This window comes from Perognathus longimembris, chromosome 14 (assembly GCF_023159225.1).
Source record: "Perognathus longimembris pacificus isolate PPM17 chromosome 14, ASM2315922v1, whole genome shotgun sequence".
NCBI classification, from domain to species: domain Eukaryota; kingdom Metazoa; phylum Chordata; class Mammalia; order Rodentia; family Heteromyidae; genus Perognathus; species Perognathus longimembris.
In genome coordinates, this window is record NC_063174.1 from 44,025,996 (window position 1) to 44,050,262 (window position 24,267).

Consider the following 24,267-nt stretch of genomic DNA (forward strand, 5'->3'; position numbering starts at 1 on the left):
TGTCCTTTAGAATTGTGAGCTAATATCGGCATTGTTTTAAGTCACCACCTAATGTGGTGCTCAGCAGTAGCTAATGACTATGCCATCAGAGATTAGAAAGCTATAGAAACCCAATGTTTAAAATTAGTATCGTCAATAGTGGGACAACTAAGTATTATGTGCCTGCTAATGTGATATTTAGCCCAACAGGAAGTTCACAGCATCCTTTTAAAGTATTTTGATCAATTGTGTTAAATCTGAATCAAAGCAAGCTTTTAGGTTACATGACTATTGCATTTACCAACACATATACAACTATAAACTAATCTAAACAAAGAGGACATTTACTGTTTCTAAATTATGCCTGAATAATTCTGGCTGAAAAAGCAGGCTTTAGGCAGGTATCTGTGGCTCATGACTGGACTACTATAGTACTCATATACTGTAGCTATTCAGGAAGGTAAAAATTGAAGACGGGGGTTCAAACTCAGCCGGGATAGAAAAGACCCTTGTCTCCAATTAACCAGCAAAACAGAAGTCAGAAGTGAAAGTGTGTCTGAAGTGGTAGAGTGCCAACCTTGCGTGAAAAAAAGGTAAGGGGGTAGCCCTTGGGCCCTGAGTTCAAGCCTTAGTACTGGCATAAAAAGACAAAAAAAAAAAAAGCCTAGGCTTTAGATCTAGCTCAATTTTCAGAAAATATGAGGGATACTTAAATGACAGCATGAAAAAATAGCCATTCTATATGACAACTAGTTTGATGTCTTCAAAAAGTCATAAAAAACACAATGAGGTGGGATTGTGCTAGCTCAGGAAAAACTAAAGAGACATTATAAACAATTTCACTGCATGAAACTTATTGGATCTTGTTAGAAAGAAACAGCAATAAGATATTCTTAGGATAATTGTATAAATTTGAATGTGAAGTAAGTTTTAGATGATATTAGGGATTATTGCTGTTTTATTAGGTGTGATGTTGTTAATTGGAGAAAATTTCCCACTTTCTTGGAAATACATATTGAAAAAATGAAAAGTCATGATGTTTTTAATTTACTCTGAAATGATACCATAAGGCCAAAATAGCCAGATATTAGAGTGGCAGAATTGGTGGATGGTGTAGAGATGTTTATTGTATTATTTTCTCTTCTTTTTTGCTTGTTTCAAATTAAAATGGAAACTCCAGTGAAAGAAATGAAGCAGGAGAAAGTGGCTTGCTAGATCTACATAGCTGATCTGTAGCCCACAGCTCCAAGCAAGTGATGAAATACACAGCCCAATGCTATTGCAGAAACTTCTGTCAGCTGAAACCAGCTTTGCCCTCTACCACTGGCAGAGGAGGGTGCCTGCTTTCTTTCTTTCTTTTTTTTTTTTTTTGCCAGTCCTGGGCCTTGGACTCAGGGCCTGAGCACTGTCCCTGGCTTCTTCTCGCTCAAGGCTAGCACTCTGCCGCTTGAGCCACAGCACCGCTTCTGGCGGTTTTCTGTATATGTGGTGCTGGGGAATCGAACCTAGGGCCTCGTGTATCCGAGGCAGGCACTCTTGCCACTAGGCCATATCCCCAGCCCTGCTTTCTTTTTTTAATTAAATTTTATTGACAAGGTGATGTACAGAGGAGGTACAGTTACATGATAAGGTAGTGAGTACATTTCTTGTCTTATTTGTTACACCCTCCCTCATTTTTCTTTCCCTAGTTCAGATAAGCATATATACAACATCCAGTGTACCAAAATCATATACAGTGACCACAGGGGGTACGCTATAGGAAATTCACCTAGTACATTAAACATAACAACAACAATAAAATCCTCCTGTTTCCATCTCTTGGAGTTCATTTTCTTATATAACCATGTGTAGGTAGATGTTGAGCTATTGTGATCCTCTGATAGGTCTATCCTAGACCTTCTTATGTTTATTTAGTAATTGTTTGGGTTTAGAGACATAATGTAAAGTCACTGACCAAAACACGGGGAAATACCATTTGAAAAGAAGTTTGTTATTTTACAGACATGAGCTCTACTGTTCTCCCCCCTCCCAACAACCACATATTAAGGAGACCATGCATGCGCCTTTGTTCTCTGTGTTCTATGCTTGTCTTGCTCAACATTATTTGTTCAAGATCTGACCATTTCCCTGTGAATGCCATTATTTTATCATTTTGATCGCTGTGTAGAATTACATTGTGTACAGGTACCACATTTTTTGGATCCATTCATCTGTAGTGGGGCATCTGGGTTGTTTCCATATTTTGGCTATTGTGAATTGTGCAGTGATAAACATGGATGTACAGGTATCCTTATGGTATCCTGGATCCTATTGTTCACTATAGATGCCTAGGAGTGGTATGGCTGGGTCATAGGGTATGTCTATGCTGAGCTTTTTGAGGAACCTCTATACTGATCTCCAGAGTGGTTGTACTAGTTTACACTCCCACCAACAGTGGAGAAGGGTTCCTCTTTCTCTGTATCCCCTCCAGCATTTGTTGTTGCCTGAGTTCAGAGTATAGGCCATTCTAACTGGAGTGAGGTGGTATCTCAGGGTTATTTTTATTTGCATTTCCTTTACTGCCAAGGATGTTGAACATTTCCTCATGTGTTTCTTTGCCATTTGTATTTCTTCTCCTGTGAAGTCTCTCTTTAGCTCCTTTGCCCTTTTAATAATTGGTTTACTGGGTTTGGAGGGGGTTAGTTTCTTGAGTTCTCTGCCTGCCTGCTTTCTGCTGTCGAAGACAAGCATGCCCCATGAAAGAGACTGAATCCCCAACTCTGCTGGCCAGAGGCATTCACCAGCAGAAGAATGGACCTGGAGCTTTGGAGCTCCTTGCTTGCCTCTTAGGAGCTTTTTCCAAGGCCCTGGAAGGCCCTAGCAAAGTATCCATTGCATAATTATGTGATCACATGCTTTAGAAGTATCCACTGTTTCCTCCACTTTAGGGGCAAAAGTAAATTATTCCAATTGCAAATAGATCAGATAAGATAGCTGGCTATTTCCATAGCCAGGAGCCAGCTAAGAGGATGTTGACCTGGATGGGATGCACTTAGCTGGTGTTTAGTGGTATCCATTCTGTCATTGTACTTGCTTGTGAGTTATCCTATTATGACTTCCACAAATAGCCCTACTGCTCAGGGTTCAGGCTCACCTCTTATGCTACAAAGGTACAAGGCCAAAGGTCAAGTTACATAGTAAGGGTATATCGTGTGTGTGTGTGTGTGTGTGTGTGTGTGTGCTGGTACTGAGCTTGAACTCAGGGACTGGGCACTGTCTCTTAGCTTTTGTGCTCAAGGCTGGCATTCTATCACTTGAGCTACATCTCTACTTTCAGCTTTTTGTTGGTTAATTGGAGGTAAGGGTCTCATGGACTTTCCTGCCTGGGGTGGTTTTGAATCTCAATCCTCAGATCTCAGCCTCCTGGGTAGCTAAGATTCCAGGCATGGGCCACCGGCGCTGGGCATGCATGGTACTGAACAAGAGAGGCTAGCAGCTTTGATGGTGGTGGTGGTGTTGGATATGGAGAGAGAGGCAGACAAGTAGGTACATTTTGGATGTGGAAAGTGGTCAACAATAGTCTCTCTCTCCACCCCAATTACACAAGTATTGATTTGCCCTCCTAGGATGCAAACTGAGGCTGAGTTTGCCCTGTAGGAGGCTCAAGGAGCCCTTGGGCCCACACCTGTGGGAAAGAGGAGGCAACAGGTACAGAAGCAGGCCTAGGGGGAAATCACCCACAGTCTCAGCCAACTCCACAGCTAGTCCTCCTGAGCTAGTCCTGCTCTTCAAGTGGTTTTGAATTGGGCCTAGATGTTAGACCTCCATTCACCTATGCATGGGGGTCAACTTGGAAAGGGCATGCTTGACCTTGGGCCAAGCTGTTCTGTTCAGCTGGGATTACCGCTATCATAGTGCCCATGATATCAGAGTCTTCCATGCCTTAGGTAAGTACTGGCCAAACTAGCAATGACTAAGAAGGAAGGGTCCAGGTGAGGATGAGGCTGTGAACAAAGAGATAGGCAGCATCAGGAAGTGAGAAGTGCAAAGCAGAAAAGCAAACGAACTTATAGGCATGGCAGCTGCACCTAGAATGAAGGTAGTTGTGGTGGAGGCCTAGATTTGGAAATCAGAAGCAACCGGGCAGTGCCTCCCGCCCTGCCCTGGGTTCTCAGGGTCCTGCATTTTGACCACAATTCCCAGCCCCCGGAGGCAACCCAGTCTCTGCCTAACCCCGCTTCTCCCGCACCCTGCTTTGGTGCGCATGTGCAGCATGGGGTTTCAGGAGTCAAGAAGCAGTGCAAAGGAGCCATAGCTGGAGGTTGGCACATCTTCCCGCTGGCGCCGTGGCCTTCCACGGGAACAGCTGGCACTGCCTGGGGCTTGATCATTAACCCCAGGGAGAGGGTGGAGGATGGATTGGCAGAGTGCACGGCTGGGACCAAGCCAGGGCAGAGACTGTGTGAGTGTGCATGCGTGTGCCTCTGTGCTGTGCACATGTGTGCAGGTTCCTGTGTGCCCGCCCCCCAAGCGCTTGCTCGAACCCAGGAGCTGAAGCCTGCTTCCTCTGCCTCGCCTTACCCGGGAAGGGGCCTGCAGGGGCCTGCGGGGCGCCCCAGTTTTTGGAGCAGGGGGGAAGCAACGCTCCCACAGCCAGGCTGAGGCTGCGCCACATCCTCTCTCCTGCCCCCTCGTCGTCGCCAGGTCCTGGGGCGGGCGTGTGCAAATGCAGGTTGAGTGCGTTCCTCGTGGGGCGGGGGCGGGGGGGGGCAGTGTCTGCGCACGTCAGGGATCATTAGGGCTGGGAGGGAGGGAGGTGCACCCTGGGCTCTGGCAAGGGCGGGGTGGCTGCTAGATGAGTGAAGGGGGATCAAACCCGATGGTCCTGGGGCTCCTGGTTGGCCTGGGAGCGCCCCAGCTGGGAGACTGCAGATCCGCCTGGGTCTCCTGCAACTGGTTTAGCAAACAAACACAAGCCAATAGGTAACCTTTCCTCCAACAGCCCAGACACCAAAGCCCCTCTAAAGCAGCTGGTGGTCAATCCCCACGTTTCCCAAGGCTCGGTGGCTTCTCAGTGCCCGAAGTTGGGAGGTAGTGACCGGGCAGGGTAGAGCCCTTTTCCCAGGTCTGGTGAGGTCCAGCCACCGAAAGCTTCAGGGGAGGTGGGCCGAGGGAGAGTCACTTGGAGAGTCACTCCAAGCAGCTTGCTAGAGGTTTCCTGCTTTCCTTTGCCAGACTTTCTTGCGCGGGCTGGCAAGGCCCCTGGCTTTTTAGGGTTGCCAGATTTAGTACAGGAAAAATAAAAACATTTAAATTTCAGATGAATGGGGAAAAAGTTAGTATAAAGATGTCCCATGAATTATTTGAGATATACTAAAATAATTCGTTGTTTGTTGAGATTTTTTTTTTTTTGGCCAGTCCTGGGCCTTGGACTCAGGGCCTGAGCACTGTCCCTGGCTTCTTCCCGCTCAAGGCTAGCACTCTGCCACTTGAGCCACAGCGCCACTTCTGGCCGTTTTCTGTATATGTGGTGCTGGGGAATCGAACTTAGGGCCTCGTGTATCCGAGGCAGGCACTCTTGCCACTAGGCTATATCCCCAGCCCGTTTGTTGAGAATTGAAAGAAAAAAATAGTACATCCCAAATAATTTCATGGGAGACATTAAAGCTAACGCTGACCTTGTATCTGAAATTTGAACATCCTGAATGTTCTCTAGCAGTCATACTTGAGAGCTGCTTTTCAGCTCCCTAAGCCCCTGGGTGCTCTCTCTCTCTCTCTCTCTCTCTTCTCTGTCCTCTCCTCTCCTTTCTTCTTCCTCTTCTTCTTCTTCTTCTTCTTCTTCTTCTTCTTCTTCTTCTTCTTCTTCTTCTTCTTCTTCTTCTTCTTCCTCCTTCTCTCTCTCTCTCTGTCTCTCTGTCACTCTGTCTCTCTGTCTGTCTCTCTGTCTCTGTCTCTGTCTCTGTCTGTCTCTCTCTCTCTCTTTCTCTCTCTCGGGCGCGCATGTGCGCCCAACCCCCTCCCCCTGCTCCTGAGGTTTAATCTCAGGGATTTCTACTTGCTGTATTTGCTTGCTGGGCTGGCAATCTACCACTTGGGCCACAGTTTTTACCATCTCTCTCCCACCCAGTGCTGCACAGTGAGTACTCCCTGAGCTACTTCTGAGGCAGAATCCTGACCCCAGGGTGTGGACCGTGTTGAATTATGAAGCAGAAAATGTAGGCACAGAGGCCTTCCCCTTCCAGCACTGGGTTAGCTACAACCAATGCCCTTGAGGTCAACTTCCCCTCCTTACTTTGAATGGATGTGTAGTCCAAGGAAGGACCGATACATGAGATGAGTGTGCTGTGCGTATTCACCTGCTCCAGGACATCTGGTCTGTCACTGAGCCCTGAAGAGCACAGGATAAATCCATCCAAGCACTTCATAAACTCTTCTCCAGATCTAGTGTTTAAACCTAGATGAGGCCAAGGGCCTCTGCTGAACTGGTCCTAATCTCCAAGGAAGCAACATAATTTTATGACGAGGTGCTGGCTTGGAGTGGGGTTAAGACACCTGCTTTTTGATGGAGCCTACCTATCTTTGCTTGTGGATTCTTGGGGCAGGTCTCCCAGCTCCTCTAAACCTCAGTGTTCTCATCTGTAAAGTGAAGGGGTAAAATCATGAAAATTCCTGCCATCTCTGAAGAGTGGTCAGTTTTTTGACTTCATCTCCTCCTGATCATGGAGATTGGCTGAGAAGTAGGAAGCTAGAATTTCAATGTTCCTCTTCTTGGCTTCAGCCTGGCTTGGATGTTCGCATCTGATTGGAGGGAATCTGTAAAGGACAGACTGCTGAGAAATAGAGAGGAGAGCAACAGAGATGGAGCCCTCAGAGCAAGGGGAGAAAAGAAGCTTGAGGCTGACATGGTGCTCAGGGAGGGGCCTATGTTTTCTGACAGGGGCCACATAAACTCCTTTGTGGATTGTCCTATCTGATCTATGGAAGGATAACTCCTCAATACTTGTACTTCAGGTGAGGCTGTTAACCATGGAGGTCTGCCCATGCCTAACCAGAAGTGGGGATTTGTGAATCGTTTTCAGAAACCAACAGAGGAGAGGGAGAGAGGTAGTCCTCTTTTTCTGGCCTCACTAGCCTGTGTATAAAAAGTAAGCTTGGAATCACGCTTGGGACCATCACCTTTGAAGCCTGGAAATGAAGCAAACTCAAGGGAAAGCAGAACAGAAAGAAAGGCGATCTTAGTGATACAGTTTGAGCTTCTGGAATCAGCTGTGTCTAAAGTTAGAGCCATCCTTGGACTTCCATTTTATCTGTACCAACAAAGCCTTCTTTTTGATTATTGTAGTTTGAGTTGAATTTGTATTGACTGCAGTTGACAGATTCCTGGCAAATGTAGTCCCTAAGAAATTATCATTTCAGAATGATATATTATATTCTTCCTACTCAAAGTGGTCCAAAGACCAGCATCATTTGAGCACGTTGGAAGCATGTACAAAATTTAGACTTGCAGTCACATGCTAGTGGCTCATACCTGTCATCCTAGCTGCTTAGTAGGTGAAGATCCAGAGGATTTTGGCTTGAAGCTACCCCAGGCAAAAACATCTGAGAGACCCTTCATCTCAACAGAAAAAGCTGGCTATGGTGACACATACTAGCTACAGTGTGAAGCATAAATAAGTAGAAAGAGGTCCAGGTTGGCCTGGGCAAAAAAACAAGATCTTAGCTCAAACCTGATTATAGCAAAAAGGGCTGGGGGCATGGCTCAAGGGGTAGAGTGCCTGCCTAGCAAGCATGAAGCACTGGATTCCAATGCCAGTACTACCTCTTAAAAAGATCCCCCCAAATAAGAGATGCAGACCCCTTAATCTATGTGAACAGACCTATTGACTCAAAATCTGTATTTTAACCAGGTTTCAGCTATGGATCAAGAAATGAAAGTTTGTGGAATATTGCTTTGGAGCAGTGTTTCTCAACTCTAGCTGCTCCTTTAGAAGTTCCAACACCCAAACCCTACACCACATCAATTAAATGAAAAGCTGCAGGGGTTGACCCTGCCGCTAACAGTTTCCCCCAGCTCTCCAGGTGAGAACAGTACACAACAGTTTACAACTGAACCTGGGAGCCACCACTCTAGTGTAGTTTTCTTGACAGTAGCTAGCAGGTGCAGAGACATAGAATGGAAGCTGGTTTCTGTGTAGGGCACCCCAAAGGACACTGTGGCAGTGGTGAGTGGTTCCATTGGAAAGTAGGAGCTGAGCTCTTGGGCACAGGGAGAAAGACCTGGCTGTATCCCAAAGATGGAGTCCACAAGGACTCCAAGGGGGAGTTCCAAATCCTGGAATACATTCTCTGACCCCTTCTCCCCCCAAAGAAAAACCCCATCTATTCCTCTGAATTCATAACACAGAACAGCCTGAAAACCTCTTTTATTTAAAAAAGAAAACCACTTTCAAATATTCAGATCCCTCTGACATGGAACCTGAACACAAATACAATCAAAATCCCAAACTGAACTCAAATATTATTTTTTATTGAACCGTGAACTACCTCCAAAATATGTTGTGGGTTTTCATTTTCCTCCTGAAAGACATTGTTGTGGCGAATCAATTCACTCTAGAACTAATCCAGATGTTTCTAAAACCAGTCAAATGGAAGGATGTTCTTGACACTGAGCCTGAGTAGAATTCTTCACTGATGGGTCTCTTGCTTTCTTTCCTTTTCCTTGATAACTTTGGAAGGAACCGCAAGGACACCTGTGACCAATTGTGGATCGGCTCAGGCAGCTTCATTAGGGATGCTAAGTGACTGCAATGTATATAAACATAGTAAGTTAAAGCCATCCTCCTTGGGACTAGGAGAAGGGAGATGGGTAGGAGAGTGCCTGGGGTTTGTTTGTGTTGGGCTTTGTGGTTTTAACTGCTAGCTCTGATGGAGACCAGGGAGAGGAGTAGGTGGGGTTGGGGAGCAAGCTGGAAAGTGCCTTCCCTTGCTAACCAGTCAGCAGCTCATTAAGGATTCTAATCAGGCAGAAATATTTTCCCATCAGTTCATTACCAACTCTAACATGGTCCCAGCTCTGGGGTCCCGTCTGCTTTTCTCCTGCCGGTGGTAGCCACGGGCAGCTTGTTGGAGCCTTTGGTAACTCATTTGTTACAACATGCGATTTGAAGCAGCAGGAGAGCTCTGAGGAAGTGAAGGAGAGAGATGAAGAAGAGATGGAGATAGAGTTCGCTTATAGGAGACAGGAAGGTAATGTCTAGTGCTTCAAGAAAGCCCATGCCAGAGCTTATGGGACACCTAGAATCTTCTGAGAATCTGGGCCCTGCTTGACATGAGATACAGATGGGATTCTTGCTTAAGTAGAAGCAGGTGGCACTGTGGCTGGCTGGGAGCGGGGAGGGGTAGTAAAGGGCAAACTTGGGTCCTGAAGTGTAACTTTCCCTTCTTAGTTGTGAAGAAAGGCTCAAAAACTCTCCTCCTCAAGGCCCCCGAGGCCAATTCGCCACCTTTGTGACTTGAAAAATGTTTGCGTGTCATCATTTTCCAGCTAAAAAATTGTCACTGGCTTCTTCAGTTCCCATTGTCTTAGGCTCAACTTAAAAAAAATTGTTCATCAAGACTTTCTATAAAATAACCCCACTCAAACTACCTGTTTCAAGCACTTTTTTTTCTATCAAAGAATCTAAAGCTCCGGATCTAAAGAATCTAAAGCCTGAGCTCCTTAACAGCACATAAAAATTATTACTTCAGGGCTGGGAATGTGGCTTAGTGGTACAGTGCTTCCCTAGCATGCATGAAGCCCTCGGTTTGATCCCTCAGCACCACATACACAGAAAAAGCTGGAAGTAGCACTGTGGCTCAAGAAGTAGAGTGCTAGCCTTGAGCAAAAAGAAGCCAGGGACAGTGCTCAGGTCCTGAGTCCCAAACCTCAGGACTGGCAAAAAAAAAAAAAGTTACTTTATCTTCTTGAATATTCAAGTGCTATCCATTTATCAGGGTTTAACTGAACCATTGCATCATTCTCTACATCCTTTAGGGATTTCACTAGCCTGTATTGGATGTTTGCAGCATTGCCAAAAACAGGGATGAGATCTGGCCCATGGCCTATTCTTATACAATTTTATTGGGATACAACCATGCTCTCACATGTATGTATTTCTGTGACTGCTTTTGCAATACAACCAAAGAATTGAGAGTTGCAACTAAGATTAAATGAACTAAAGAGCCTAAAACATCTACAATTCATTCCTTTGCAGAATAAAGGCTTGGCTGTCTCAGCACTTAAATTTAGCATTTAAATTTATAGCAAACTTCTTTAAAGTCTTACAAAAGCTTTTCAGATTATTCTTTTCTCTTTTCTTTATTTACTCTGTAGTCCTCCCATCTTTTCTTGCTTTGACTTTTTTCTTCCTCCTGCGGGGGATTGAACCTAGGACCTTGCACAATAGACACACACTCTACCATTAAACTACACCTCTAGCCTTCTGCTCTGAGTTTTGACCACATTTCACCTGTATGCTTTCTATCAAAAGAAGGTTTTCTCTTTTCTAAAAATTAAAATATTTATTTATGTGCTAGTTTTGCATAGTACTCTAGTGTGTAACACTTGCAGGATGGAATCTTGATGGACCCATCTCTCACACCTCCAACACTTAGCAGTAGTGAAGAATGAACCTTGCTGGTTGCAGAGTGTGATACAGCACTTGACTGCGGCTCTATGAAATTGCTACAAGGAGCATTACCAACCTCCAGTGGGGACATCACACAATGCTTTTTTCTTCTGCACTGAGGCTTTCTAATCCTACCTTTGAACTAGTAGCCCACACCTGCTTCCACGGTGCTGAGATCAATTCTCATGGAGAGATACCACCCTGCAACTTGATGGAAAAATTATGGGACATTATTGACTTTGTTTCATTCTCAACTTTCCATTCTTTTCCAACAAGAGCCCATTTTAAAGAATTTTAGGTGTAAGTCTATCAGTTCTGTAAAGATATACAAAAAACAAAACCCTCGTTTCTTGTCTCTCAATCCTTATTATAGAAAACCACAACCACAGGCATATAGTAGCAATGAGGATAATGTCCTTTACCCCCAAGCCCTTGTCTTGAACTTTGTGAGTATGTTACATTATAAACACTTTGACAATAAAGAAATTAAAAAAAAACCCAATGGGATTTTGCAGATCTGACTATAAGGACTTTTGGATCATTCATTGGGTCCAGTTTAATCACCTGAGTTCTTCAGAGTGGAAGAAGGAAGCAAGTGGGTAGGTCAGGGGGAGGTGATGTGAAAAGAAGTTGGTCCACCATTCCAGGCTTTGAAAACTGCGGAGGGGCCATGAGCCAAGGGGTGCAGACAGCCAGAAAGCCCGAAAGGCAAAGGAACAGATTCTACTTTAGAGTTTTCAGAGAGCAACAAATGGCGCTCAAGTTTACCTCAACAAGTCCACATCTGTAGAATAGTCAGGAAATACATTTATGTTGTTTAAGCCACTGAGATCATGGTAGTTTGTTAAACCAACAAATGAATCTAGATTCACTTTGAATTTTTTTTTTTTTGTGCTGGTCCTGGGGCTTGAACTCAGGGCTTGGGTACTGTCACTGAGCTTTTGTGTTCAAGGCTAGCACTCGACCACTTGAGCCATGGCTTCACTTCTGGATTTTTATTTTTTTTGGTGGTTAACTGGAGATAAAAGCCTCACAGACTTTCCTGTCTGGGCTACTTTGAACCATGATCCTCAGATCTCAGCTTCCTGAGTAGCTAGGATAACTAACATGAACCACCATCTTTAAACAAATTTTAAGTAAATGTTTGTCATTTGCCACTTAAACTAAGTCATTTGGTGACTCAGAAAGGTGAAGTGGGGAGGTGGAGGCCTGATAAGCAGTCCCATTCATCACAGCAAAAAGCAGTGTTGTCTGGGGCACTAGCACTAAAGATGGGTGATTGTCTTGGAATTCACAGCCTCTGTCCTTAAGAATGAGTTAAATTGGGAAAAAGTGAGTGGAAGCAGCAACCTTATTTGCCATTCTGTTTTTGAAGGAAGGATTGTCTGGGCTTTTTTCTTCTTCTGTTGTTATTGTTGTCACATGTGTATGTCTTATAGCTGTTAGAGAATCAGGAAGCAGAGGCTGGGAATATAGCCTAGTGGCAAGAGTGCTTGTCTCTTATACATGAAGCCCTGGGTTTGACTCCTCAGCACCACATACATAGAAAATGACCAGAAGTGGTGCTGTGGCTCAAGTAGTAGAGTGCTAGCCTTGAGCAAAAAGAAGCCAGGCGGGGCTGGGGATATAGCCTAGTGGCAAGAGTGCCTGCCTCGGATACACGAGGCCCTAGGTTTGATTCCCCAGCACCACATATACAGAAAACGGCCAGAAGCGGCGCTGTGGCTCAAGTGGCGGAGTGCTAGCCTTGAGCGGAAAGAAGCCAGGGACAGTGCTCAGGCCCTGAGTCCAAGGCCCAGGACTGGCCAAAAAAAAAAAAAAGAAGCCAGGGACAGTGCTCAGGCCCTGAGTTCAAGCCCCAGGACTGGCAAAAAAAAAAAAAAGAGAGAGAGAGAGAGAGAGAGAATCAGAAAGCAGGAGAATCAGGAGCCCCGAAGTGTAAGACCTGGAGTAACTTCCTTAGGCATTGCTCCAGCTACGAAGACACTCTAACAAACCCTGGATCAGTTATCTGTCATTACAGCAATCGTTCAAATCACACTGAATTCAAAGAGTAACCACTGATATGGTTCTGGTTCTGATCTAGGTGGTACCCATTTGGGTTCACTCATGTATGTATGGTCAGCTGGCAGGTTGGCTTGATGCTGAGATGGGCCAGGACAAACCCAGCGGCTTGACTTAGCTCCTTTCTACGTACTGGCCCATCTACCATCTACTCAGAGAAGCAGAGTCAAGGAGAGAAAGAAAGAATTGGGCCTTGGATTGGGAGGACATGCTGTCATTCCTGATCTATCCTATTGGGCAGAGGAAGTGGCAAGGTAGCTCATGGAAGTGGGAGATAGACCAAACCTTTTCATGAGAACACCCACCAAATCACATTGTAAATACCTGGGGGGAGAGGGGAGATAGAGAACTGGGCCACTTTTGTAGTTACACTGTTACTAGATCCTGCAAAGAGAAAATGTTCTTTGTCTCAAATAGGTCCTGAAGACTGAGGTGAACTAGGCCACTGCCCACATCTGGCCCCTCACTGCAGGTTGGCTCTAAGAACATCCTCTGAGGGTCCCAAAGGAGCCCTCTGATCCTCCAGACCCCTGTCCTGTCCCCTCTATTCCCAGCAAGCTAAATCACTCCCTTCAAAGGGCCAGCCGCCAGCCCCTCCCTTCTGCCTGTCTGCTGCAAGCCCTAGGGATGTCGTGGGCGACCAGCCGGCTTGATGAATGCGGCTTCTGTAAACCTTCTCCTGGCCTGGGTCGCAGCATCAGCGTGAAATGAACTTGCTAATACTCCAAGAGCCACAAACCTTTTCCCCTTTCCCCAGCAAGACGGCATCAAATCGATCTGGCTGGGTGAGCTGCGACAAACCCCACAGAAAAAAAAGCATCAGCAAATTTAAAACCTCATCCGAGGACTTGATTCACCATAAACTAAGTCTCCCCCTCCCCCCACAAGCAGGCACTGACACTTCTACCGAGAATGATACCGGGATTTATCGACTTGCCATTAGATGTTGATATTGACCAAGACTGAGTTCCAAATGAAAAGGCCCACGGCTGTATATCTTTATTGCTCAAGTAATCTGAGGACTTGCTAATCCTTCCTTGTCTGCCAAGAGGGTCCCACTTGATAATGTTGCAGAAATTCTTTTAGGTGGGAGCAAATAACACTTAGATGAAACACAATGCTGTTTTCCCACAAGGCCTCTGAAGGAGAGTGGAGGTACAAGCAGTGCAAAACCAAGGCACTGGTCATGTTCTGTTCATACAACCCAATTCACCATACTTCTTTATTGTCCAGAGACCCCCTCCACCCACTTTGGAAAAAGCCCAGAAAAATAAACCATAATAAGCCTTTGTTTGGGGTCTACTCATGAACAGGGTATGTTTCCTTTTTCATACTTGGCCCACTTGAGGAGCCCAGCCTTGCTTACCTCTACTCCAGCCCATTGAAGTCTCATCTCTAGTGCATTCTCTTGACACTCTCAGTGCTGTCTGCTTTGTAGTGAAATCAGTGTGATACTTAATTTTTCTGATTTTCTTGGGTCCATTAGGAATACAGAGAAAGAGGGTCCATTTCTTGCCGGCTGCTAATTTATTTTCTCACAGAGGTGCGGTTTGCAGCCCTCCCTTTTGGGGACATAACATATGATAGCAATAGATGGGGTCACAGATGGTGCCTTCTGAGTTATTTTAGTCACGGGGTCCCTGAGGAAACCAATAAGAACAAAACAGGGCTAAGGTAGTAGATTAGAATGGTTGGGTCATAGAGGGACCCAGAGTGGCAGAATTTCTCAGCCCAGCTTTCTTACCAGTTTGGAGTTTCCAAGAACTCTACAAGAAGGAAATCTGAAGCCAATGCACAGAGGGCCCGAAGGGTGGACACATCACAAAGGCCTCTCTTACATTCAAGGAAGCAGCACAGGCTATCCCCCATGCACATATACTAAGGCTCTTGTTTCAGACTCCCTTTAGGATTTCGGCTCTCTACCAGCTTCCCTAGCTTGACACTTTGGAGGCGAAGGGGTAGACTACAGCATTAAACTTTTCCCAAAGTGGTACCATCACATTGAGATTCAGAGCCCAGGTTGGCAGTCAGCTTGGGGACAACCTGGCTGTAACATTTACCAGTTGGGTGGCTTCAGGAACCTTTGTAAGCCACAGTTTTCTCATTTGGAAAAAGATGGAAATAATAGCACCAGGGCAAACATTGTTTACTGCCTCCTTTCTTCCGTTTGGGCAGAATATCAGTCCTGCTCAGGGGTCTCTTCCCAGACTCTCTGAAGATGTAGGTCTAATTCTTCATCTAGAAGTGAACATGTGATAGTTCTAGCCAATTAGAAAAAAGTATCAAGTTTTCTGGAGTAGTTCTTGAAAATGTTTCTTTTCTTCCCTATTAACAGAAGGACAAGGAATCTCTCTCTCTCTCTCTCTCTCTCTCTCTCTCTCTCTCTCTCTCTCTCTCTCTCTCTTTTGGCTAGAAAAATGTATCTCTTTTCTTTTTCAAAATAAAGTTGGTGGGTGAGAAGAAGGTCCTGTTTCCCATAGGGAACTTTATTGGGTAATGCTACAACTTTGGCAGCCATTTGAGATTTCTCTTTGGTGGTGCTGAGCTTTGAACTCAGGGCCTCATGCTTGCTAGGTGAGTGTTTTATCTCTTAAGCCACACAGCCAGTCCCAGCAGCCTCATATGACTAAGCCATTAAGAGAATGTGGAGTCACCTATCTGGAATCATGCCATCATAAGACCATGACAACAAAGCCATTAGCTGCCTGTGTTTTATGTGGGCAAAAGGAACACCTGTTTGCAATGCCACTATAAACTAGTTATTCTGTTCCTTGTAGTCCAAATCATCTTAAACAATGCAAGTGTTTACTCCATGGGTGTTATGAGAGAATAAAATGAGAAAGCAGATTTTTTATTTATTTATTTGGACATAATGCTAAAGGTTTCTCTTGTCGGCAAAGTCTTGGCATATGTTTGTGAAATCTTTCTGGAAATAAGGATTGAAGAGAAAGACTGGATGAAAAGAGCATCAGAGGGTGAGTATCGGTCTGTTTTTCTCTTCCTGCTTTGCAAAGACAATTCAGACTTTAGCTGATGATTCTCCATCCTTCTGGCTTATACTTTCTGCCGGGTCAGGCATGGTCTGTTATAGACAATGGCTGGATTTTAAAACTTGTATATGTCCCAAATATTGGTAAATTTTATCCAATTTTTTCTCATTGCTTTATCTACGTATTAATTTTGGGGCTGTGAATGACAAATGACATCATTTTAGTTTGGGTTCAGTAAGCAACAGCTCCCATTGTCTTATTTGCCACTAAACCTGCAGTCTTGCATAATCAAGGGACTAGAGAGTTCCCCAAGCAGAAGGAACCTTTTGTTAAGTGAAGAATCATTTTCTAATGCCAAGAAATCATTTTCTAATTATTTTCTTTTGCTAAAAATCCACCCCCTCCAGTATAGATGTTTCTAGACTTATAATGGGCATAGATTACAGGAAACCTGATTGTTACTGAAAATTAGGTTGAGAATGTATTTAATGCACCTAACCTACCAAATACCTTTGCTTAATAAATACAGTGCACAATAACATCGAAATGTTTCCCATGGAGATATGAGGTTAACTGGTAGCTGCTAGCCAGCATATCTAGAGAGTATCTTACCACATATTGCTAGCCCAGGAAAAGATCCAAATTCTAAAATTGTATCACGTTCACACCACTATACATTAGAAAAATAGTAAGTTGAACCATCTGAAGTTAGAGACTGTAGTTGGAAATCTCCAAAAAAGAGGCAGAGCTCTGCTCCAGGATGCCTTTTTTTTTTTTTTTTTTTGCCAGTCCTGGGGCTTGAACTCAAGGCCTGAGCACTGTCCCTGGCTTCCTTTTGCTCAAGGCTAGCACTCTGCCACTTGAGCCACAGCACCACTTCTGGCTTTTTCCATATATGTGGTGCTGAGTAATCGAACCCAGGCTTCATGTATACGCGGCGAGCACTCTACCACTAGGCCATATTCCCAGCCCCCCAGGATGCCTTTGTGAACCTTGAAGCTAGTAGATGGAAGGGGACCACAGCCTGACTGTGGGCCTTGCAGATGATTGCAAAGATGAGGAAGGGGTTGCGAGGCAACACATTCTTCACTTTGAGTTGGTAGAGTTGGTCTATCTCCTAGGTTCTTATTCTTTAAAAAAAATGTAATTGAAATCATATAGTAAAATTAATCGTGTGTGTCTGTGTGTGTGCGCATAGCGATATTAACTGCTTCAACACCCAAATGGATGCATGTGACCATCATGTTAGTCAGTGTTATTTTTTCTCTCTTCCTTTCTTTTTCTTTAAATTGCTGTTGTTGCTACAACAAAATACCCGAGACAAATAACTTAAAGGAGGAAGGTTTATTTTGGCTCATGACTTCAGGGGTTCCAGCCCATGACTGGCTTGTTCCATTGTTGCAGGTCTGTGGTGAGGCAGAGCAGAGCATCATGGTCACAGGAGTGTGTGTCATAGAGAAGGTGCAGCCAGGAAGTAGAGAGGAAGAGACAGGAAGCCAGGGAGAAGATATACCTTTTAAAGTCATGCTCCCGCCCCTCCCCTGGCCCTGTGACCCCAACCAAGTTCTGCCTCCTAATAACGCATGCAATCTGAACTCACCAGTAGATTAACCCATTGATAAAGTTAGCACCGACACGATCTAATTACTTTTGTAGTTTTTAGGTTTTTTTTGGTAATTGGTTGTGGGGCTTGAACTTAAGTCCCTGAGCTCTTTTGCTCAAGACTAGCTTACTTTGAGCTCCACTTCTAGCTTTTGAGTGGTTAATTGGAGATAAGAGTCTCATAGACTTTTCTGCCCAGGATGGTTTTGAACCACCATTCTCAACCTACTGAGTACCTAGGATTATAGTCATGAGCCACCAATGCCCAGCCCAATTACTTTTTTAATGATTGAATCCACCAAGTAGAGACCAAATCTTAAGCCCCCAAACCTTTGGGGGAGGACATTTTATATCCAGATATTTTATATCAAATTGCTGCATGGAAGTCCATCAACATGTTTATAGTCATATTCTTCCTTCACATCTAACCTCTGGTACCAACTTATCTGTTCTCCATCACAATAGTTTTGTGGTTTTGAGAGTGCCATATAAATAGAACTATACATGTAGTATGTAACCTTTGGAGACTGGGTTCTTTCACTGGGAATATGCCTAGTAGATCTCTTTCAGTTTTGTGTGTATCAATAATTTAATCTTTTTTCAATTGCTGAGTGGTATTCCTTTGTCTAGTTAGTTTTTCTGCTTATCTTCTCAAGGATTTTTAGATAATATCTAGTTTTTGACAAATATAAATAAAGCAGCTATATACATTTGTGCTCATGTTGCTGATTGAACCGATGTTTTTATTTCTGTAAGGTAAATAAAGTAGACATGATATTTCTAGGTGGCATGGTAAAGTGTATGTTTAGTTTTATAAGAAATTGCCAAGCCATTTTTTAGAGTAGCCACATCATCTTGCAAAACCCGGGAGTTCTAGTTATTTCATATTTTTATCAGCACCTGCTATTTTTAGTGCTTTAAAACTTCATCTTAACATGGAAATCATTTCACTTAGCATCATCTTATGTGTTCATAAGGATATAGCTATTGGGCTCTTGTGATCCTCTGCTGTAACTTGCCTAAACCTGTACTAATTACTCCCAATAAGGGAGACCATAGAGTCCATGTTTCTTTGGGTCTGGCTCACTTCGCTTAGTATAATTTTTTCCAAGTCCTTCCATTTCCTTACAAATGGGGCAATGTCATGGAAACGATTGTTATATCACAGTTGTAACTACCTTCAACGTACCATGTGTATCTGTAGCTTCTATTATTGATGATGTTCTTGTATCACCTTCCTGTGGTTGTACCTACACTATCTTTGTAACATTATCTGAGTATATTGGAAACCATGTATACTGGTATTAGAACTAGGAAATTGAAAGGGAATATCAAAACTGAGAGACTCAGGGTAAGAAAAAGAAAAACAACTACAAAAGCAATACTTGCAAAACTGTATGGTCTAAGTGAATGGAACACCTCATGGGGGGAAAGGGAAAGGGAGAGGGGGAGGGGGTATGAGGGATGAGGTAACAAACAGTACAAGTAATGTATCCAATGCCTAATGTATGAAACTGTAACCTCTCTGTACATCAGTTTGATAATAAAAATTTGAAATAAATAAACAAAACAAAACAAAACTTCATCTTAGTCTTCCTGGTGCTGGTGGCTCATGCCTATAATCCTAGCTACTTAGGAGATTGAAAGCTGAGGGTTATGGTTCAAAGCCAGGATAGGCAGGAAAGTCTGTGAGACGCTTATCTCCAATTAACCACCAAAAAGCCAGATGTGGAACTGTGGCTCAAGTGGTAGAACTCTAGCTTTGAGCACACACACACACACACACACACACACACACACACACACACACACACACACTGTTCAGGGGCAGTGCCCAGTTCTGAATTCAGTCCCAGTTCCTGAATTCAGTCCCAGCACCAGCACACAAAAACCCAAAAGTAACAACAAAGAACCTTTAACTTATTCTATGGTAAGAATGTAGCAGCACACTACCATGATTTGGTGTCCTTTTTCCTAATAAAGATGAGTGTGTGTGTGTGTGTGTATTCATGTGCCTGTGCACACTTGTTTGACAAGCATATGTGCTCTTGTGAAATGTTAGTTGTAGTCTTTTGGCAGTTTAAACAATAGTGCTATTTCTTGTTGAGATTTTTCCTTTACATATTTTGGACAAAGTCCTTTGTTAAATATATGGTTTCAAACTATTTTCATTCTCTTAACCTTGTCTTTTGTAGATCATAAGTTTTTAGCTTTAAAGAAGTTCACTTTTCAGATTTTGAAAAAAACTAAATTGCTTTTGGTAAAAAAAACACTTTAAACTATGATATGGTTCACAGTTATAACAGCTCTTGGATCTGTAACTTCCTTATAATTTAGAAATCTAGTAATACAGTTTTGAACTGAGATGTCTTATCTCAATGTTCTTACTGTTCTGAAGGCAACTAAAATCACTATCTGTAACAGAGAAGCAAAAAAGAAAATGCTATATGAAAACCCACAGTTTCTGGCCCAGAACATGGGGCTAGTAGAGGTAAGGATTTCAGGGTTTGAGTGGGTTGAGGTTTCTTGCAGACCTTGGAGACTTAAGTGTCTGAGAACAACTTTCCAGAAAGGTAGAATGAAGAAAACCATTATACATCTTCCTTTAAAAACTCTGGGCAGCTCCTGTGTCATCTTACCTATATCTTGCTTTCCTTCCCAAAGAGATTCTTCTAGATTGGTAGGTCCCCTGGTTCTAAATTGCTCTGAGAACAACATGCTCCTTTTCTGCCAGGTGGGCTGGTGATCCAGGAAGGAGTAAGAAGGAGAAGTGAGATGCACACAGAGGAGCCACAGGTGCGCCTGACTGTGGGCAGAGTAGATGGGGCAGGGGATACTTGGTTTCATCATCTCTGTGTTCTTGGTATCTCAGCCCCTGAGACAATGGCTGAGCCAGTCCCACAGGTGTATTTTAAAAATAAGCAAAATGAAGAGGAATAGAGAAGACCCTGTGCTGCAGCTACTAGGTGGCATTCAGGCCTTTCTCATTTTCAGCTACAGAGGTGGGTTCCACACAATCACAAGACCCCAGGAAGAGTTTCAAAAGACAAGAAACAAGTGTTGTGTGTCCAGAGACAGGGAAGTCAAACAGGAAACTGTTTTTAGGTGTCAGACATAGAACAGAGCATTCTGACCTAGAAGAGTCCTCGCAGGGGCCCTGATGAGCCACCATGGCCTGTTTCTGTGTCTCCAGTCTTAGACCGAAGGACAGATAAGAAACACACACACACACACACACACACACACACACACACACACACACACACACACTCTGATTATGTGCCCTGATCAGTCCCTACAAGATGTCCTTAACTACCTTGCCTGCCCTCCCAGTCCTTAGGAAAGGAGAGAAAATAACCTTTTAACCAATAGCAACAGAGCCTGCAATCAGTTTAAGAGTGGAGGGGGCCTCGGTGGGAGTCAGGAATCTGTAGCTGATGATAGCTCTGTGGCGAACTGGTTTCTACAAGTAAATCAATGGCACATCCTAAAAATAAAAGCCTATAGGGAAATGCAATTAACAAAGACATTTTAGACTATAAAAAGTGCAGCATGCAAGATAAACCGCTCTGGCCACTTGTAAGAACAGGTCCACTATAAAGTGAGTAGCAGTGGCTTTGGTATCCCTGAAACTTTCTCATTTCAGCCTCCAGAGGATTTTGAAATACAACGGAGCTGGGAAGGGCCACTTGACTAAGCTCTCTAGATGGAAACTAGAGGACCCAAAGTGAGTTGAAATGATGAAGTTCTCACTGTTCATTAGCAGTTAAATCATTGGAGCTATTTCTACTTCGTGATATTATTATAAGCACAAGAATAAAGAGACAAAATACAAAAGAAAATATGGTGCTGTTCATATCATACCTATGAACATTTAGCTTAACTTCAGGTCTCCAGGATTTTTGCCTGTGTCTTCTATGGGTTCTATAGTGTCACATTTTATAGTTAGATCAGTGATCCATTTGAATTAAAATTATGTTTGGTGAAGGCACTGGGGTTTGAACTTAGGGCCTCACATTTTCATTTGGCTTTTTCACTGAAGGAGAGGCTCTACCACTTGAGCCACACCTACACTTCTGGTTTTCTGCTGGCTAATTGGAGATAAGTTTCCCCAAGGCTGGTTTTGAACTGAAATCCTCAGATCTCAGCTTCCTGAGTAGCTAGGATTACAGATATGAGGCACTAGTACCTGGCTGAGTTAATTTCTGTGTATGGTATAATATTTAAGTTGAAATTATTGTCTTTTAGCATATATTTTGGGTATTACAGTCTTTACAGGTTCCCCCAAAAGTTTGTACTTTGCCATTGAATTGCTTTTGAGCATTTTTGGGAGAGCCTGTTTCTAGACTCTATCTTTTAGATTAATGCTTGTGTGTGAAAACTCATTCTTTACTTACTCATCTTTCCATAGAAATGCCATGTTTTGACAACCATAGCTTTATAATAATTAACTAAAATAAGACTGTGATTTTTCTAATCTAGTTCTTCATGAATCCTTTTATTTGGGCTCTTCTAGTTCCTTTGCCTTTCCATAATGTCTAAATCTATAGAAAGGAATCCTATTGAGAATTTGGTTAAAATTAAGTTTGATGCTAGCTTTTAGTTTTCTGTAGATGCTCTGAAGATGGTTGATGGAATTCTCTTGTATTTCTAGTTTGCTGTGATAAAACAAAAACACAATTAGATGCTGAAATTTTTGTATCAGTTGATATTGCACATCATGTGGCTTTTGTTTCCTAGATCAGTGATCTGCTGGATTTCCTTAATATTTTTGAATATTAAGCCATATTTGAGCTGGTACATGGTTGAATTAATTTTTATATATTGTATAATATATATTATGCATCACAGCATATAATACATATAGTATATAGTATAATATAGATGAAGACAGAAAACACTGTTGAAGAAATGAGGAGAAGAGAAAAAGGGTGAGAGAATATAAAAGAGAAGGTAAATTTGTTCAAAGTATACTATGCGCATCTGAAATTATTAATGAAATTGCATATACTAGAAATGTACGGTAACTGAGAAATAAGATTTTTTTTTTTTTGGTGCCAGGCCTGGGGCTTGAAATCAGGCTGTGGGTTCTGTTCCTGAGAGTTTTTGCTCAAGGCTAGTGATCTACCTTCTTGGTAGTTAATTGAAGATAAGAGTTTCCTGGACTTTCCTGCTTAGGCTGGCTTCATACCACTATCCTCAGATCTAAAAATAAGACATTTAATGTATGTTAATTAGAAAAAAATCACCAAATTGAACCAATCAAAACAAGGAATAATATAAACAATTTCTTGTTTCTAGCTTATTCTAAAAGTTCGGTCATTTCATTAGGTTCTTTTAAATATAAGATTATGTCATCTGCAAGTAAGGATAAGTTAATGTTTTCTTTTCTTATTTGAATACCTTTTACTCTTGTCTTATTCTGACTAGAAATTCCTTCTCTATATTAGATAAGAGTGGAGGGAATGGATATTCTTGTCTCATTCCTGATTCTACAGGAAATGGTTTCAGATTTTTTTCTCTATCATGAATACTATGTTGGCCCTGGTTTTGTTATATGTAGTCTTTACTATATTGACACTCATTCCTTTTTTCCCTCCCTCCCTCCCTCCCTCCCTCTTTCCTTCCTTCCTTCCTTCCTTCCTTCCTTCCTTCCTTCCTTCCTTCCTTCCTTCCTTCCTTCCTTCCTTTCTTCCTTTCCTTCCTTCCTTCCTTCCTTCCTTCCTTCCTTCCTTCCTTCCTTCCTTCCTTCCTTCCTTCCTTCCTTCCTTCTTTCTTTCTTTCTTTCTTTCTTTCTTTCTTTCTTTCTTTCTTTCTTTCTTTCTTTCTTTCTTTCTTTCTTTCTTTCTTTCTTTCTTTCTTTCTTTTCTTTCTTTCACTTCCAGTTTTCTGGTGGTTAATTGGAGGTAAGAGTCTCATGGACTTTTCTGCCCTGTCTTTGAACCAAGCTCCTCAGATCTCAGCCTCCTGGGTAGCTAGGATTACAATTGTGATTCACCAGTGTCCAGCGACACATACTCCTTATGTGCTTCTTCAGGGTTTTTGTTATGAAGGCTGTTGCATTTTGGCAAAAACTTTTTCTGCATTTTTTTGAGAGTATAACAAACAATGGCACAAACAATGGCAAAGCCATCACCCACCTTTCATAGTCTTTCTTGTACTTCACATTTAGAATTTTAACTATAATGTATCTTGGAGTGGTTTTTTCTGATCTTGTCTGCTAGATGTCCCCAATGCTTCTTGATCCTATATGTTTGACTTTTTTTTTCCCTCATACTTTTGAAAAATGTCTCCCATTTTACTAAAATAATTTTCTATTTCTTTAGCTAGCATCTCTACTCCTTCTTCTATGGCCATGATCAATATATTTGGTGTTTTAATAGAATCCCAGAAATCTTGAATGTTCCATTTATACTTCTTTTATTCTTTTTGTTCATCTAACTGTTCTAATACATCTACCTTGTCTTTGAGCTCTCATATTCTATCTTCAGTTTGGTCCACTATACTACAGAGATTTTTCCAATGAGGTTTTTATTTTAGTTATTGATTTTTTTTTTTTTTTTTGCCAGTCCTGAGGCTTGAACTCAAGGCCTGAGCACTGTCCCTGGCTTCCTTTTGCTCAAGGCTAGCACTCTGCCACTTGATCCACAGCGCCACTTCTGGCTTTTTCTATATATGTGGTGCTGAGGAATCGAACCCAGGGCTTCATGTATACAAGGCGAGCACTTTACCACTAGGCCATATTCCCAGCCCTAGTTATTGAATTTTTATTCCCAGAATTTCAGCTTGATTTTTTCAGGTTTTATATATCTTTATTAAATTCTTTTTTCATATTTTGCATTGTTGCTCTTACATCATTTAGTTGTTTATTGTGGTCTCTGTGTATTCCTTCAGCAGTTTATTTGTATCCTCCTTGAGTTTATTCAGTCTTTTATGCATGTCTTTTTTCATTTAACTGATTACTCTTATAACTATACCTTTGAATT